This window comes from Panthera tigris, chromosome C2, assembly GCF_018350195.1.
Source record: "Panthera tigris isolate Pti1 chromosome C2, P.tigris_Pti1_mat1.1, whole genome shotgun sequence".
Taxonomy (NCBI): domain Eukaryota; kingdom Metazoa; phylum Chordata; class Mammalia; order Carnivora; family Felidae; genus Panthera; species Panthera tigris.
The window spans coordinates 88,668,397-88,685,308 of record NC_056668.1 but is presented as its reverse complement, the minus strand read 5'-3'; the positions used below and the strand labels follow the sequence as shown (position 1 = coordinate 88,685,308).

The following is a 16,912-nucleotide window of genomic DNA, read 5'->3' as shown; positions in this document are numbered from 1 at the left end:
GATAGATAATCCATTTATTTCTAGACAATTCCTTTAAAACAGAATTTAGGGGTGCCTGGGTGGCTCAGTCAGTTAAGCGTCCAACTCGATTTCAGCTCAGGTCATGATCTCAGGGTTCATGAGTTCAAGCCCCATATTGGACTCTGTGCTGACATGCGGAGCCTGCTTGGGATTCTCTCTCTCCCTCTCTCTCTGCCCCTCCCCTGTTAGCTCGCTCTCTCTCTCTCTGTCAAAACTAAAACATTAAAAAAAAAAAAAAACAATTCAAAACAATACTAATTATGGGGACTATGATGGCATCAACATACAGGGATAGACTTAAGTGACTATGTGGCCAAGTGTATTGCTGTTAAGAATTCAAATCACTCTTTTCTTCCCGCAATTGAGTTATTCATCCCTAGTCCAAAAATCTGGACCTTGGCCATGTGACATGCTTTGGCCAATGGAAACTGAGTAGATGTGACACATAGCACATCCAATCAATCACAATTTTAGAGGTATTATAAGTGTCTGCAAGCTCTATTGCCACAAAAACGAGCATGTCCTACATACCAGCCTGCTCTGAGAGCCTGGATCCCCAAATAAGAAGACCAAGAAGAGGGGCACCTGGGTAGCTCAGTCGGTTGGGCATCCTGACTTCGGCTCATGTCATGATCTCATTGTTTGTGGGTTCAAGCCCCTCTTTGGCTCTGTGCTGACAGCTCAGAACCTGGAGCCTGCTTCAGATTCTGAGTCTCCCTCGCTCTCTGCCCCTCCCCCACTCATGCTCTGTCTCCATCTCTCAAAAATGAATAAACGTTAAAAAAAATAAAAATAAAAAAAAGACCAAGAACAGAGGCACGGCCAACCAATATTATCTACATTTAAGATATACAGAAAAAAATGTTTTTAAGTTTATTTATCTTGAGAGGAGACAGCATGCAAGCAGTGAAGGGGCAGAAGGAGAGGGGAAGAAGGGGGAAAGAATCAGAAGCTGGCTCCACACTGTCAGCTCGGAGCCTGATGCTGGGCTCAAACACAGAAACCGTGAGATCATGACCTGAGCTGAAATCAAGGGTCAGATGCTTAACTGACTAAGTCACACAAGCATCCTGAACATAAATACTTTTTAAAACTAGTGAAATTATTTGTTGTCATAAAGATAAGTAATACACTTTAGAGCAATATTTTGACTGCATATACCCCTAGAGACAAAAAAGAATCACAAAGAAACTTTAAACTGTTCTCAGTAGTCTTCAAACCAAAATTTTCATAAAGAAAAAAGATATACAAATAGAGAAGCAGTAAAAACTGTTTTGTCTTCTCTTCATGATATAGTATTGTGCTCAAGTTGGCTACCCCTGGAGGATATACAGCAACATGCTAGGGAGAAAAAGTGAGAAGGTAAATGCATCACATTATCCAAGAACACAATTTTTCTTGATGGCAAATAAGTTTGACCATTTTACTTTTATTACAAAACTCATATTTGATAGAACTGAATACAACTAAATTTTTTTAATTTTTACTGTTAAAAATTTTATTTTTTTTTTATTATTTTTAAAAGAGAGAGAGAGAAAGAGAGAGAGAGAGAGAGAGAGAAGACAAGAGCTCAAGCAGGGGAGGGGCAGAGAGAGAGGAAGATACAGAATCCGAAGCAGGCTCCAGGCTCTGAGCTGTCAGCACAGAGCCTGACATGGGGCTTGAACCTGCAAGCCATGAGATCATTACCTAAGCCGAAGTTGGACGCTTGTGTATTAACCAACTGAGCCACCCGGGTGCCCCTAAAATTATTTTAATGTTTATAATACACAGATATTTTTTCAGTAAAATTCACAATACAAGCTTTAAAAACCTATACTCTTACATATGAATTAAAATATAACTAGGAACTCAAAATTTGTTTTACTCTTACTAAAATACGTTTGCTAGTTCTAAAAAAGCCATTAACGACAACCTCGAACTAAAAAGCACTCTATACTTTGATTACAGTCCCTAAATAAACACTGTCCACTACAAGGACTCAGAACCCCCTATAGGAATGGCCAATTTCAAGGCTAAAGCAGGAAGCCTGGGACATCCTGTCATGCAAGAAAACAAGGAGACCAAAGACCACTGGCATCATAGCAAAAGGAGACAACCAGTGAATTAAACCACCTCAAAAATAGATTATAAAAGTTAAATATAAAATCCACATCAATGGTCACCTTGAGACCTTACTGGAGTGCCACCAAGTAATTACTCTAAAAACTGATAACTAAAACATTCAGGCACATACTCTGTCTTTCTTGTGACAGATCTATTTCAGAATATCCCAATACTTGACTAGGAACAGTCCTTCACAGAATTCCAGCCGAATCAATGCAAAAACAATGATATAATTGGAAAATAATCATTTTCTATCCCTAAGAAAATGATGAATCTAAACAACAATACTGAACAGTGCTAAGCCCATGAGGGAAAAGTCTGATGTGCAAATTGGGTGGATTAGGCTAACAACAACTGAACCAACTAATCAATATCAGCATCACTGAAAGTGAGACAACCAGATGGTTTTTGCCTCACGTGGTGTGATGCGAATGGAAGGAAAAAGAAGATATCATGATCAAAGAATTAAAAGTGAATTTAATAAGGTCTCTAGCTACTACTTTAAAGAAATACAGGATAACAGTGAAATATGTTAGCACTACCACAAGGATACAGAGCCAAATTCAGAATATAGGAAATTCAACAAGACAAATGAATCGCTTTCCTCTACCAATAAGCGGAAGAGACTTAAATTTAGCAAACCAAAAGCAATATGTAGACCATATTTGGATTCTGACTAAAACTAACCATCTGAAAGGTCATTTGGGAGATAAAAGAAAAAATTAATTCTCTTTACCTCTTCCAGTTTCTCATAAGGCTTGTATTTTTTCTGGACCACTGTAATACATGAAGCCTAACCTTTTCCCTATATTAATGGAAAGGGCAGGGGAAACTAACAACGAGGGCAGTGAGTACAGAGACAATACAATGGCTGTTACTGCATACTCAACATGTATCCTAGTAGTCTTCTAATCCTTACTTTGTTTAAAGATTAAGATCCTCATTTGAAAATATTATGTGGGTTTGACTCTGTTCTGTTCTTTGGGTTAACTCCAAAGAAGATGACTCTCTAGTAGTTCATCTAGACATAATTCAAGGGTTTTCATCAGAAATATTTACCATCAAACTGCTGATCAATTTAGTGTTTCTCAAGTATAGGTACTAAATGGCTTCCTTCCTTCAATATAATGCAAATGTATATATACTAGGTGCTCATATAAGTAGTTTTAAAGAAACAAAACTCTAAGGCAAAACAATGAGAGTGAAAGAATGCTTTTCTTCTCCTTTGCTCTCAACTTCACCTCCTTCTTGGAGAAGGAAAGGCATTTAAAGAGAAAAGAGGAAACTGAATACATCCATAGACATCAACTTCAGAATCAGTTTGACTTACTCCAAAAATAGTAAGAAATTAGTAGTGGGGGGCCTGGGTGGCTGAGTCAGTTAAGTGTTTGATTCTTAATTTCAGCTCAGGTCATGATCTCACAATTCTCGGGATCAGGCCCCGCATTGGGCTCTGCACTGACAACGCGGAGCCTGCTTGGGATTTTCTCTGCCCCTCCACTACTCTCTTTCAAAAAACATTTTTTTAAAAAACATGAAAAAAAAAATAGAAAGCATATTGTGCTGAAACTGAAGACTGCCAGAAGTAAAAGAATGTTCCTTTTTTCCCATTATGTGATAGAAATGGGTTCACCTTTTTTTTGTTGCTGCTTTTATTGGTGGTAAAGGAAAGTTTCAAGGAAATACTTACCAACAAGCAAAAAGTAGTCAGAGGCAACAACAAATGAAAGCATTCATTTCAAAATTAATGTTTTTGTTTATATAGAACACTACTCTAAAGAAATACTGGATCGTACAATATGTGGTACAGGTTAAGATTTTTCAAACACTGGTGACTCAACAAATATTCTAGGAATGACAACTTATGTTCATTAAAAAAAAAATGCAAGCTACATGAATGTGGATACTTGATCCTTGTTATTCATTATGGTTGTGCCTGGAATACAGCCCGATTCACAAAAGGCACTCAATTATTATTTGTTGAAAACAGTGAATAAAGCTCTTTCTTTCTTCTAGTCAACAGTGTTTTAGAAGACCAGAAAGATCTTCTTCAATGACTAAGATTCATTGTTCCTTCTCATCCATTCCCAGTTTGATCTCCATTACCTCCACCAATTCAGTAACTTGTATCTCCATTTCTTTTTGGCCAAACACTGAATATGAAGAAAGAAAAAGGCCCGCCACACTCATTTCCAGCCCACCAGTGGTTCTTGCTTAATATGGTGTATCAAATTCACCTGTGGCAGCTCTTTCAAAGTAATGTCATAAACTTCATGACAACCCTGAAAAGTCTTAAGTTTTAGCAAATCAGAGGTACATCCCAGGCATGTATATTTTAACACATTTCTCAGTCATGCCAACCATGACTTGTACGTCATGCACATACTTCAAAAACTTCTCTACCTTTACATCCCATAACTGTAACACACACACAAACACAAATACACACACCCTCTCTTTTACTATAAACTCCTTAAATCTGTGATCTACTCACTTACTAACTGAACAGATTTTCATGGTCATCTCAAATTACTCATACTTCTCAGCATCCTTCAATCCATCATCATACCTCCTGGATCACATATATTTTTTCTCCATTTTGATGCAAATATCCTGATCTGACATTTCAACAACAAATGCTATTATAATCCTGACATTAAGCTCAAGTAGTCTTGCCAATTCCCACTCAAGCCCTATCACTTATCTAAACTCCAAACCATAATGGTATCTAACATCATTTTGCCCCTCTGAGCCATTTGGCAATCGTTTTATTAGGTTTTGAATTTCCTTATCAATTTTTCCATCATGGATTTTAAAGAATTTTAAACTTCCCTCAAAGACCCCATCTCACCAAAAACCCCTCACATCTTAGGTGACTTCAGTAAAACTTATGAGTGCCTCAACTTTTTACTTCAAAACCTTTATTACTTGCACTTTCTGAAGTAGCAAAAAAAAAAAAAAAAAAAAGATACAAAAGAGAAAAATTTTATCATAGAATCTGTTGGGTCTTCTATGATACCCTATCATATCATTAGCAACATTACTAGACATTTTTTTTAACATTTATTAATTTATTTTGAGAGAGAAAGCATGAGTGTGCATGTAAGAGGTGGTGAGGAAGGGAGGTGGGGAGGAGAGAGAGAGAAAGAGAGTGAGAGAGGAAGGGAGGAAGAGAGAATACCAAGCAGGCTCTGTGCTGAACTGGATGCTTAACCAACTCAGGCACCCAGGCGTCCCTACTAGCCTTTGCTTACGGAGTTTTAATACAGTAGCTTTTCCCTGCTCCAATAATAAGCACCTATAAAAACAGGTAAGAAAAATAAATATCCCAAGACCAAATAAAACTATTTTAAATTTTACTGAATTTATACAACTAAACATAGTATTCTATTGAAAGACACAAAGGTCTGAGCAAAGGAAAAGGATGGAGTGTAGACATCTGTGTTGCCACAAGTGACTATTCCTCTGAAAGGAAATAAAAGTGGGCATGCGTGTTTTACAATAGATAAAACATGAACTCCAGGCAGATATAATACTTATATATTTTAATTTTTTTTTTAATTTCTTTTGAGAGTGCACGCATACATGCGCACGAGCAAGCTGGGGAGGGCAGAGAGAAAAAGAGAGAGAGAGAGAGAGAGAGAGAGAGAGAGCGCGCGCGCGCACCAAAGAGAGGATCCCAGGCAGGCTCCATGCTGTCAGCATGAAGCCCGATGACAGGGCTCCATCTCACAAACTGTGACATCATGACCTGAGCCGAAACCAAGAGTCAGACGCTCAACCGACCAAGGCACCCAGGCGTCCCCGTACTTAGATATTTTAAATAAATGTGTGTATGCATGCACTTACACATACATACCTCTTAACAAAACAATGAGGCTACATAACCAATCTAGAGAGAATAAAATCTTTTTAACCAAAACTGGAATCTCAAAAACTATACAAGAAAAACAGCTATATCTGAGTACATAAAGATTTACTAGTTATCAAGGAAACACATATCAAAGTAACAAGGAGTAAAATTACACTCGCTAAAATTGGTAGATATTTAAAAGATCTAGTTGCCTATTTCAGACAGTAATGTCGGGAAAGGTTTTTCACCTATACTGCAAGTGGAAATGAGAAGAAGCCTTTTGGAAAACAATCATCAACCTCTATTACAAGTAAAAGTAGCAGGAACTGTAAGAATTTGACTTTTTTTGTTGTTTTTAAAATGGTCAGTCATTAAGTTCAACAAATACATGTACCTTACAACCTAGAGAAATAAGGAGATTTTTTAATGTTTATTTATTGGGGGGTGGGGGGGGGCGCTCAGATAGAGAGGGAGACAGAGGCTGTGAAGCAGGCTCCACGCGGACAATAGAGAGCCTGATGTGGGGCTTGAACCACAAACTGCGCAATCACAACCTGAGCCGAAGTCAGATACTTAACCGCCACCCAGATGCCTCATAACCTAGAGAAATAAAGCATAAGTTCCTAAGGATATTTATTTTAGGAACATTGTGGCGAAAGAAGAAAAACAAATAAAGTAAACGTCCATTAAAAAGGGGTACCAAAATAAGACTGGTACATTAATAATATTCACGGACTATACAGTCATGAAAAATAATTAACTGATGGAAGAACAAAAGGAAAGAGTATACTCTTTGGCACAAAATGTAAATAACATTTACACGTTTAAATATAATGTATAAAAGAAGAAAAATATTTTTGTTATTGTTAAAGTTTACTTTTGACCTTTTCAACTTAAAACACTTTGCTACGAATAACCTCCAAATGCAATGGGTTTTCATGCTCCTTGATCTCTACTCCTGGCCATTTTTCAGCATTTAAGAATAAAATGAGAACAGTCTTTGAACTTCCAATAGTTGGCTTCCTGACTCTGCCCTCTCCCCTCTCTCGCTGATTCTTCTTTCTGCCCTAACATGTGTACAGTGGACTTTTTAGCCTTCTGGTCTTCAGTCTACTCTCCCAGCTAAGGATCTCAGCCACTCTAAAGACTTAGAAAGCTACCAACTTCTCCTATTATGTGCCACTCCACATATCCAGATCTTTCCCACTCAAGCATTCTAATTCCAGCTGACTAATGCACAAATCTATTTATATGCCTTTCAGAATCTCATTAATTCAGTATCACCCAAGGCAATTTATATCCTTTTCTCCAAGATTTGTTTCTCCTCTTGCTCATAACTATCACTGATTCTACCATTCACTGCACTTTAAACCTTAGTATGAGGGGTGTGTGGGTGGCTCGGTTGGTTGAGCATGCAACTCTTGATTTTGGCTCAGGTAATGATCCCAAGGTCGTGGGATCGACCCACATGTCAGGCTTTACACTGAGCATGGAGCCTGCTTAAGATTTTCTTTCTCCCGCTGTCCCCCTCCGTAACTCATTCTCTCTAAAATAAACAAACTTTAGTATCATGTTGGATATAACTTCCTATCTCTGCTTTTACCTGCAATCTTAGAGATTCTATCTTCTATTACCTGTACAGCACCATGTTCAGCCAAGCCTTTCTTCTTACAGTACTTGTCATCTGTATTACAACAGCCTCAGAGTCTCCTAGGTCTCTTCCTATTATCTTCTGATACCAAGGCATCAAACATAACTGATTATATCATATATATTTACTGCTACCTAGTAACTTCCACATCTTACTCTAAACTGATTAGCCAGCCATTTAAGTTTCTCATTCGATGATTTCAAAGTACCTACCCAGCCATACAATATCTTTTTTGAACGTACTTTACCCATAAGGTGCATATATTCAGGTGTATCATTTAAAACCCTTGCATTTTTAGTTCTTTGTTCCAACTACACGTGCTGAAATTCTTCTATTCTACAAATGTCATCTCCTTATGAAAGCCTGTTCAAATACCAACATCATAGTTGTGTTGTTTTTTGTTTTGTTTTGACTCTTGTGAAAACCTGGCAGTAGTATAAGATTACTAGACTAGAAATCAGAATGTTGATGCCTTCTTTCAAATGCTATTGCTTTTGACATTCGGACATTAAATCAAACCCCTGAGCCTGTTTCTTGTTCTGTAAAATACAAATAAAATTAACCTACATACCTCACAGGTAGGTAAGAATGTATGGAAAACCAATTATAATTTAAGTGCTAATGCTGTCATTATATTACGTTTTGTTACACATATTTGTTTCCTCGACCACAAATTATAAATATTTATTTTTTTAAAGTTTATTGGTTCATTTTGAGAAAGAAAGGGATTGAGTGCTACCAGGGTTGGGAGAGAGAAAGAAAGGGAGAGAGAGAATTAGAAGCAGGTTCCACACTGTTAGCACAGAGCCCAATGTGGGGCTTGAACTCATGAACTATGTGAACATGACCTGTGCTGAAATCAAGAGTCAGATGTTTAACTGACTTAAGACAGACAGGCACCCCTAGAAATTATAAATATTTAAAAGACAGTCTATACTTCATATCTAGCACCTAACACATAGTAGCTATTCAAATGTATTTTTTAAAAATACTTCATGTCATAAAATACAGCTCTCCCACTCCAGCATAAGAAATATAATCCACACACAATTTATATATAATTATACACTGATTAAACAAAAAATCCACAACCCTTCTCCCCACAGATACGTTTTCAGGAAAACTACTGTCACATGACATTTCTAGACCTCTGATGTAGTTCACCTGAAATCCAATTAGTTATCTGGCTGGTGGACAGGGGTCCTTTAAAATGGCTGATAAATAACTAGTCAAAGAATGCCAAAACCTTTAAAATATATATGTTAAGTGCTGTAAAGTATCCGTGTGACTGTGTTGTGGTATCCTGTCCATTCCAACAAATTTAACCAGCATTCATAGATGAGCATTAGTGCTTTAGTTTGCCCGAAAATTGTAAAGGTTGATATCATGGTTATTCCAGTGACATAAGACAACAGATTAAAAAAAATAAATATACAAGAGAAACAGGTTAATTTTCATTAAGCTGAAAGATTTTGGTTTTTTCCTCCTCTTTCACAAAAGCAAAATTAATGTTGGCCAATGTTCATAAAAATTCAAAATAATATGGAAAGTGGAGTAGAAACAGCACTTTGGTCCTACAGAAACCTGTAAATCATAAACTTACTATGAGAACTTGAAAGTCCTTGAGGTACCCGTGAAAGCCATGTTATCTTAAACCAGAAAACAAGAAAGCTACCAAAGTAGTAAAGTCTTGTCTAAAGGACACAAGAAATCAACTTGAACAAGCACTCACTAGCCAAAAATGGGTCAATCTGAGTATCAATACAAAAAAAACTCAAGAATCTAAAATGCAAATATGCTTATCTAAATCCGTGAGTTCACAGGATAAACCACTGTTATAATTATGTAACACCACTGGCTAATATTTTTTGGCATTTTATTATTTCATAAAAATTTTTTTTCATATCTCGTATCACATCTGCTCTTAGATGTAGTATCTATGCTCTTGTACATACTTGTAATTCATTTTTTAAATCTAAATTTAAAACTCTACAAAATCATCCCTGTCATAAATTTTAACTTACTGTTGCTATCGTGCCTGGTAAAGCTACAGTGGTTACTGATAAGAAACCTTACTAAGAGTTTAACTCTTAAAAATGACCGTTGAGTGCCAAGAAGTAGTAGCAGCAAAACAAAGTAACTGGGCTACATTATGGACTAAGACAGGTATGGGTAAAAAAGGAGAATGGGTTAGACAGGAATGATGAATAGCAGTTGATTAGAGCAGGAAATCACTTTGTGTGTTTAAAAGAAAAAAAAAAAAAAAAAAAAGCTCACCCTGTATGTGATGTTGCCGAGTTCCATAAACAAACATCAGGCAGCATGATGTAATAGAAAGAGTCCTGGACTGAGTGAGGGGACCTCTGTTCTAGTCCAAGGCCTCAGTTCCTCATCTGTAAAATGAGGGTTCTGAATTAGATATCTGAGAGGGCTCCTCTAGCTTTCACACTGAGGGATTCTGTGGACAAACTCCGAAAGAAGCAATAAAATGTAGAGTTTTTGTTAACAGTGGAATTAAACTGTTAACAGTGGAAACAGCAGGTGGGAACAGAGACAAAAACAATTTTCATAGAATTTTAAACTTCAAATAGCAATTATAAATTTATAACTGCTAGAAAGGTTTTTATAATATACCTGCCTTAGGAGCATAATCATCTAAGCTAGATTAGTAATGAGTGACCAAATTATGACCTGAAAAAAAACAATTCACCTTTGGCCAGTCAGATTGCCCAAGTAAATCTAAAAACAGTGCAGAAACACATTTGGGCTAATGATTACGCTAAGTGATAAAAGTGCCTCATAAGTGTCCCTAATTAAGTAACTGAACAAAAAGATGACAAGGAAAATGATTAAAGTAAAATAAACACCGAATTTTAACATGTAATAAAACACAATAATTTTGCTTGTGATATCCTTCTGTATTAATGCGTATATTTTCCCTAAGCATAATATTTTTTTTTTTCTGACTAGCTCTCAAAATAGAACATGGCTTCTTTTGACAAAGCTAAATGAAATAAACCATTTTTTTCCCCAGTGACACACAGAAACATTTAAAGAGTGTCTTTAAGTTTTCTACACTGAAGGAAATCAAGCTACTACCAGTAACAAATAATAGAAAGGCTCTGGTGCCTCAAAAAATGAGGGGTTTTCTAACTGCAATCACCTACATAACATTAACTGCCTGGTCCTAGTAAATCCTCCTGGGTCTAACAAACATAATACTAAATTTTAAGTTCATAGATCAGGTGACATTCTACTTTATTTTTTGCTTATGTTCTTACCTGGCAGACTTAAAACTCCAGGGACAGCAGAACCAATAAACATACCACTGTAATCAAGAATCTATCAAAACTCTACTCTTTTACAGGATGTAATCTCTTTTAAAGAATGTAATCTGTGTCTTTTAAAGGATGTAAAGACAGGATGAAACATTCAGTGAAAAAAAAACTTGCTTTTTAAAGCTTGTTTTTATGCAAATTAAAGTGACTATAAAATTACACCCAATTCCATTAATTATTCATTTTGAGCATTTCACCTTGGCAATATATTGCCTAATAAGTTATTCAGAATCACTAATAAAATTTCTCTCTGGTTGGCAGAAACAAAGGCAAAAATAAAGCAGTCTTGATGATAATGAAATTTGTTCTTGGCTAGTCTTAAAATGGTGGTGATATTCATGTGTCTGAGATAAAAATCTGTGAAACAAAATTTTCCTTTACATTGAATTTACTTTCCGTTTTAATTTAGGTATTTTGATTTACAATCCTAATGAGCTGATTAAAATAACCTTACACTTAATGGCAAACAACAGAAATCAGGATGGATATGCAAAGCATACTTTAGGGTTCTATTTTGAGCATAAGCTGTTTTCAGCAATTTTCTCCATCTACCTTACCGACCCCCAAGACTCTTCCAGAGACTTAAAACATTAAACTTGACAATAATATTATTACTAATGATAAAATACTACAAGCCATATTGGTTTTAGCCAGTATTATACAGATGTAAATCGTCTCCTGCAAAAACTCAGGACTGACTGAACCACTGTCCTAAGATATTCTCCTCCAAGAAGGGTTGGCACCAAGATCAGCAGCTAAAGGAGAACTTGGAATTTAAATAACTAGTTGGTATATCACATGAAGCCCACTGGATTGTTCCTCACTAAATTTCTCCGTAGAACATAAAAACATTTGTTAATTCTTTCCCCTACTTAGAGAAGTCAGCACACGGTACAATTTGCTCAAAGACCAAAATACTTCATTTACATATCAATAATACAGAATTCATGGAATATAAATGGCTATAGCTTTGAAAAAGTTCTACTATCTAGAAATGGTAATTCTCTTTATATTATTGCAATACAATTGGAGAGAAAAAGACAAAAGACCAAAAATAAGTCCAAATCTATTTTGATCACTAAGAAAATAGGAAACTCTGTAACATAATTTCATATATAACACAATTTCATATAACTTTTTATTTTCTAAAATATATCTAATAACTGCTGAGTTTTGTTGGAAAGTCTCCTTTTATGACTGGGTAAGAAAAAAATGCCAATAAAAAAGAAACTAAGATGATCAAATTAATTGCTAAAAATCCCACATCTTGGGGTGCCTGGGTGACTCAGTCGGTTAAGCATCTGACTTCAGCTCAGGTCATGATCTCACTGCTCATGGGTTTGAGCCTCCTGTTGGGTTCTGTGCTGACAGCTCAGAGTCTAGAGCCTGCTTCGGATTCTGTGTCTCCCCCTCTCTCTGCCCCTCCCCCACTTGCACTCTGTTGTGTGTGTCTCGCTCTCAAATATAAGTAAAAATATTAAAAAATTTTTTTAAATCTCACATCTCATTATTACATTTTATATTTTAATATTAAGGTTTTACTTTTCTCTCATCCTCACCTGCTTAAAATTTATTCGGATATATACATTTTGAAAATCAAGCCTTTCAGAATAGATTTCCTAACAGTAAATAAATGGAGGATAAGAAATGAATTAGTATTTTATAAACATTATACTTAATATTGGATATTACATTATTTCATTTTTTATTTTTGAGAGACAGAGCACAAGCAGGGGAGGGGAGAGAGACAGAGAGGGAGACACAGAATCCTATGAACTGTGAGATCATGACCTGAGCCAAAGTCGGATGCTTAACCGACTGAGCTACCCAGGAGCCCCCTGGGTATATTATATTATATTATATTATATTATATTATATATAAATATAATAAATATAATATAATATTAAATATATATTTATATATTTATATATTTTATATATTTATATACTATATAAATAATATATATTAAATATATTATAAATATAATTAAAAATTTATATTTTTATTAGCACTATACTTCTCTCCCAAAACTTTACAAAAGAACCACAAAATTTTGCAAAAATGATCATATGCTTTTTAACCTACCAACTCATTAACATACTATCACTATATTCCTAAAATACAGATTTTTAAAAAACAAATTAATTTAGCCTAATAATTCTAGCATAAAAATCATGCAACATTCCTCTTGATAAATAAATACAATGCACGTAAAAGAATGTGTTCTAAGTCAAACTTCATAAATGACAACTGGTCAATTTAAAAAATGGAAAGAGAATCTAATAATTGCCTCTAATAGTATTTTCAAAAACATATTCAAAATAAGCAAACCCAGGGATTCCATATCCCATTCATCATACTTGACTCTGAGCATACTCTAATTATGTATCCATCCCCTCAGAATTTATGTATTATAAATGATCTTAATAAGCCTTTGCTGTATCACTTTGAAGTAATCAAATTATTTGTGTGGGGGTATGTTTTGCCTTACTTTTATTCTTTATATTTCTGTATCTTACTGCATCCTTTAAAGTTCAGAATTCAGAAGGCAGAAAAATGTCACTCATAAAATTTAAAAGTATTTTCAAATTTAAAAAAATATCAATTTTGATGAAAGCTACTAACAACCTATTAAACAGGAAAGTGGTTTAGAAAAATACTACCCACTAGTAGTTTTAAAACATTTTATTGTGAAAATTTTCAAACATACAGAAAAAAAATTTAAGACTGTATAGAAAATATTCACATAGCCACCACCAAGCCTTTAGAATTAACATTTCCTTCTATTTGTCTTACCATCCTCTCAATTGATCTTAACTTCTGAACCATTTCAAAATAAGTTGCAGATCAGTACACTTTCCCCATATATACTTCAGTTTCTCTGTCATTAATTATAGTATAGTGTTTAATACAGTGTTTCTCTCAAAGAAAAAATTTACACAAATAAAATGGATAGATATTAGACTTACCATTCAATGATATACTTAACTAATGCAAATCCCTAACAGGATATAGGGTATTACCACCACCCTAGAAAATTCCCACATGCCCATTCCCACTTAATCCTTGTCTCCAACACCCATGCATCCATTTCTAAGCCCTCTAATCACTTTTTTTTCCCAACATTAGTTTTGTTTGCCCTACCCCAATACAGAAATATGTAAGTTTGCATGTTTGGGGGACATCATAGAAATGGAATCATAATCATGTCCTAGTTTTCTGTAAGGCTACGTTCACTCAGCATGATGTTTCAGAGATTAATCCAGGTTGGTGCAAGTATCAATACTCTCTTCCTATTACTCAGTAGTACCGTGTTATATATACACAGCAGTTCATCTATTTTCTTGTTGACAGACATCTGAACTGTTTCCAGTTTAGGGGTCAGCCACATATTTGGCAGAGTTTATACATAGAATCTGGTATTCCACCACTGTGGTTCTTTCTTTTCCGGAATTTCTTCCCTCTTCCTCCTGCTAGACTGCCATCACTCTACAGCTGCTGTGGTATTTGTGAATTTGATCTCATTCCTCAAGCCAGTAAGACTGCAAACAACCCAAGAGGAGTCTGCCTGAAGCAAAACACCATCAAGATGAGAAACTCACCCAAGGCCATTCCCTTTTTTTAAGAAACCACTCCAGTCCAGTTTCTACTTGTTTGTGTTTGCCCTATAGTGTCCTCATGTTTTTTTATATGTTGGCCAGAGACTGTAGTCACAATTTGTGGGAGAATTTGTTCAGTAGGATCTCAACTTCATTCTTAAAATTATAACTCCCTATTTTTCCACTTCAAAAAAGCTATAATTGATAAGTCTCTTTTTGGCTTTTCTTTTTCTCCTCAGGAGCCTGACTGATTCAGTCTCTTTCTATCTGAAAAGCCAAACTAAACCAAGAAAAGGCCTCTGGGAGCCACAGATTGAGAGCTGGAGGAGGGAATCCTGTAACTCTGTACATGAACCAATACAAGTCCCAAAGGCATCCCAACACATGTATGAAGAACACACCCAAAGAAGCTAAGGTTTTGAGACCTTCTGATAGAAGCCACTCTTCAGGTACCACACTAACCCTGAGTGGTGCACACAAGAAGGAGACCAAAAGCAGCAGGGCAAAGGCTTTGAAAACTGAACTGGCGCTAGAGACTGACAACGCCCAGGCCACAAACACTGAGAACATGCAGTTCTCATGAACCTAACCATGCTCATCACCTGTTTTAATTAAAAAAAAAAAAGAAAAAAAAGTCAACATTCTCCTGACAAGACACAACACAAATTTATTTTACATACACAGAATCAGGAAAATCTGACCAATTCTCAAAGAAAAAGACCAGAAAAGATGCCAATCTTGAGATTACCCAGATATGAGAATTATCAAACAAAAATGTTAAGGCAGCTATTTTCATCCATCCTCCCCAGGGTAAAAGCATACACTTATAATGACAGGAAACACAGAAGTTCTCAGAAGTACAAAGTAAAAAGAACCAAATGGAAACTTCACAACTGGGAAAAATTTAGGGAAAAAATGATTTGACAAGTGTAGACAAAGGAAAGCAAGCACTGAATAACCGATCTTCCAAATAAGAAAATAACACAAATAGATAAGAAAAAAAAGAATCTCATCTTAATAAAAGAAAATTTTCCTGACATTTTGCATCTTTAGCACTGAATAGTAATGGAGGGTAAAAAAACATCAACACAAAACCTAGACATCTCTAACTAAAATGCTTTAATCCTTATTCTGTCTCCTCTTGAGCCCCTCTGAAAGCTCTCATGATTCACCTTTGAAAAATATTCTGATTCTATGAATTTGTAGGATATACAATTTTTAAGAACGCTGGACTACAAGTGAGGACATCTGATTCAAGTCTCGGTTCTGTAACCATGACAAAATACGTAAAGTGACATCACTTCTCTAGGCCCTAATTCCTATTTGTAAAATTAGGACCTACTTAGTGAGTGATGACAACTTACTTACCTTTATAACATAGACCCATTGTTAGAGTAGGCAGTTAGTTAGGTTCTAACAGAATACCTGGAGGCCAGCAACAAGGAAGTCATTGCTGGCTATGGGGAAAGTCAGAGGCCTGGCGGCAGCACTCTACATCAAACCACATCAAACCTCATCAAACTGGACAGGCTCAAAATAGCAGATGAGACGACAGGAAACCCTGACCAAATAAGGAAGAAAACTCCTAACACCTTGCATCCATGCCCAGGTAATGAATATTCCACCCCCTAGTTAACAGCTCTCAATAAAAGATAGAGACCCAACAAACCCCAGGTGCTACAGCTTCTCTCACCCTAGCTCACATCCCCAGACTGTATTTTCACTTTAATAAACTTCCTCACTTGTGTCACAGTGTCACATGTCTGTCCTTGAACTCTTTCTTGTGACAAGACCAAGAACTTTTGATGACACCTATGGGACAGGCTAGGTCTCCCCCAGTTCACCTGGCAACACCATGAACTAATTTTAGGAATGCTTTGAGGGTCACTCCTGTTTCCCCAGATCTTAGCATTAGCCAAGTTCTTCACTGCTCTCATTACTTGTTTCTGACAAATAAGGAGAAACTATGGTCAGGTAGCTGTGACTGGCAAGGTCTAGGGCAACACTATTAACAGATATAAAAGGCAAGCCACAATGCAAACCACATTATGTAATTCTAAATTTTCTGGTAGCCACATGAAAATTTTAAGGAGAAACAGGTGGCAATTTTTCTACTAATATATTTAACTCAATATATAACCCAAATGTGATCATTTCTTATAATCAGTATTTTAAAATCAAGATTTTTCTTTATCTTTAAAACCCAGAATACATTTTATATTTATAGCAGATCTCAACCATGACTAGTCATATTTCAAGTGCTCAACAGCCACATATCACTAGTGGCTACCACAACTATAGACTGAGGGTCCAGATGTGGAGGCGGAAAGGGGAGGAGGACAC

The 16,912-nt window shown here is 35.9% G+C and overlaps 1 protein-coding gene across 10 annotated transcripts in view; it reads right to left on the bottom strand.

Moving 5' to 3' along the window:
* Positions 1–16,912, bottom strand: part of TBL1XR1 (TBL1X receptor 1) — a 177,198-nt gene that overhangs the window by 61,277 nt on the left and 99,009 nt on the right. For 2 of the 10 annotated variants that reach the window (XM_042998480.1, XM_042998483.1), the window contains exon 3: positions 9,909–10,024. The exons of the other annotated variants lie outside the window; for them this stretch is intronic. The gene's annotated coding sequence lies outside the window, so the exon portion shown is untranslated. The remainder of the gene's footprint in view (positions 1–9,908; positions 10,025–16,912) is intronic. 10 annotated transcript variants of the gene reach the window in all.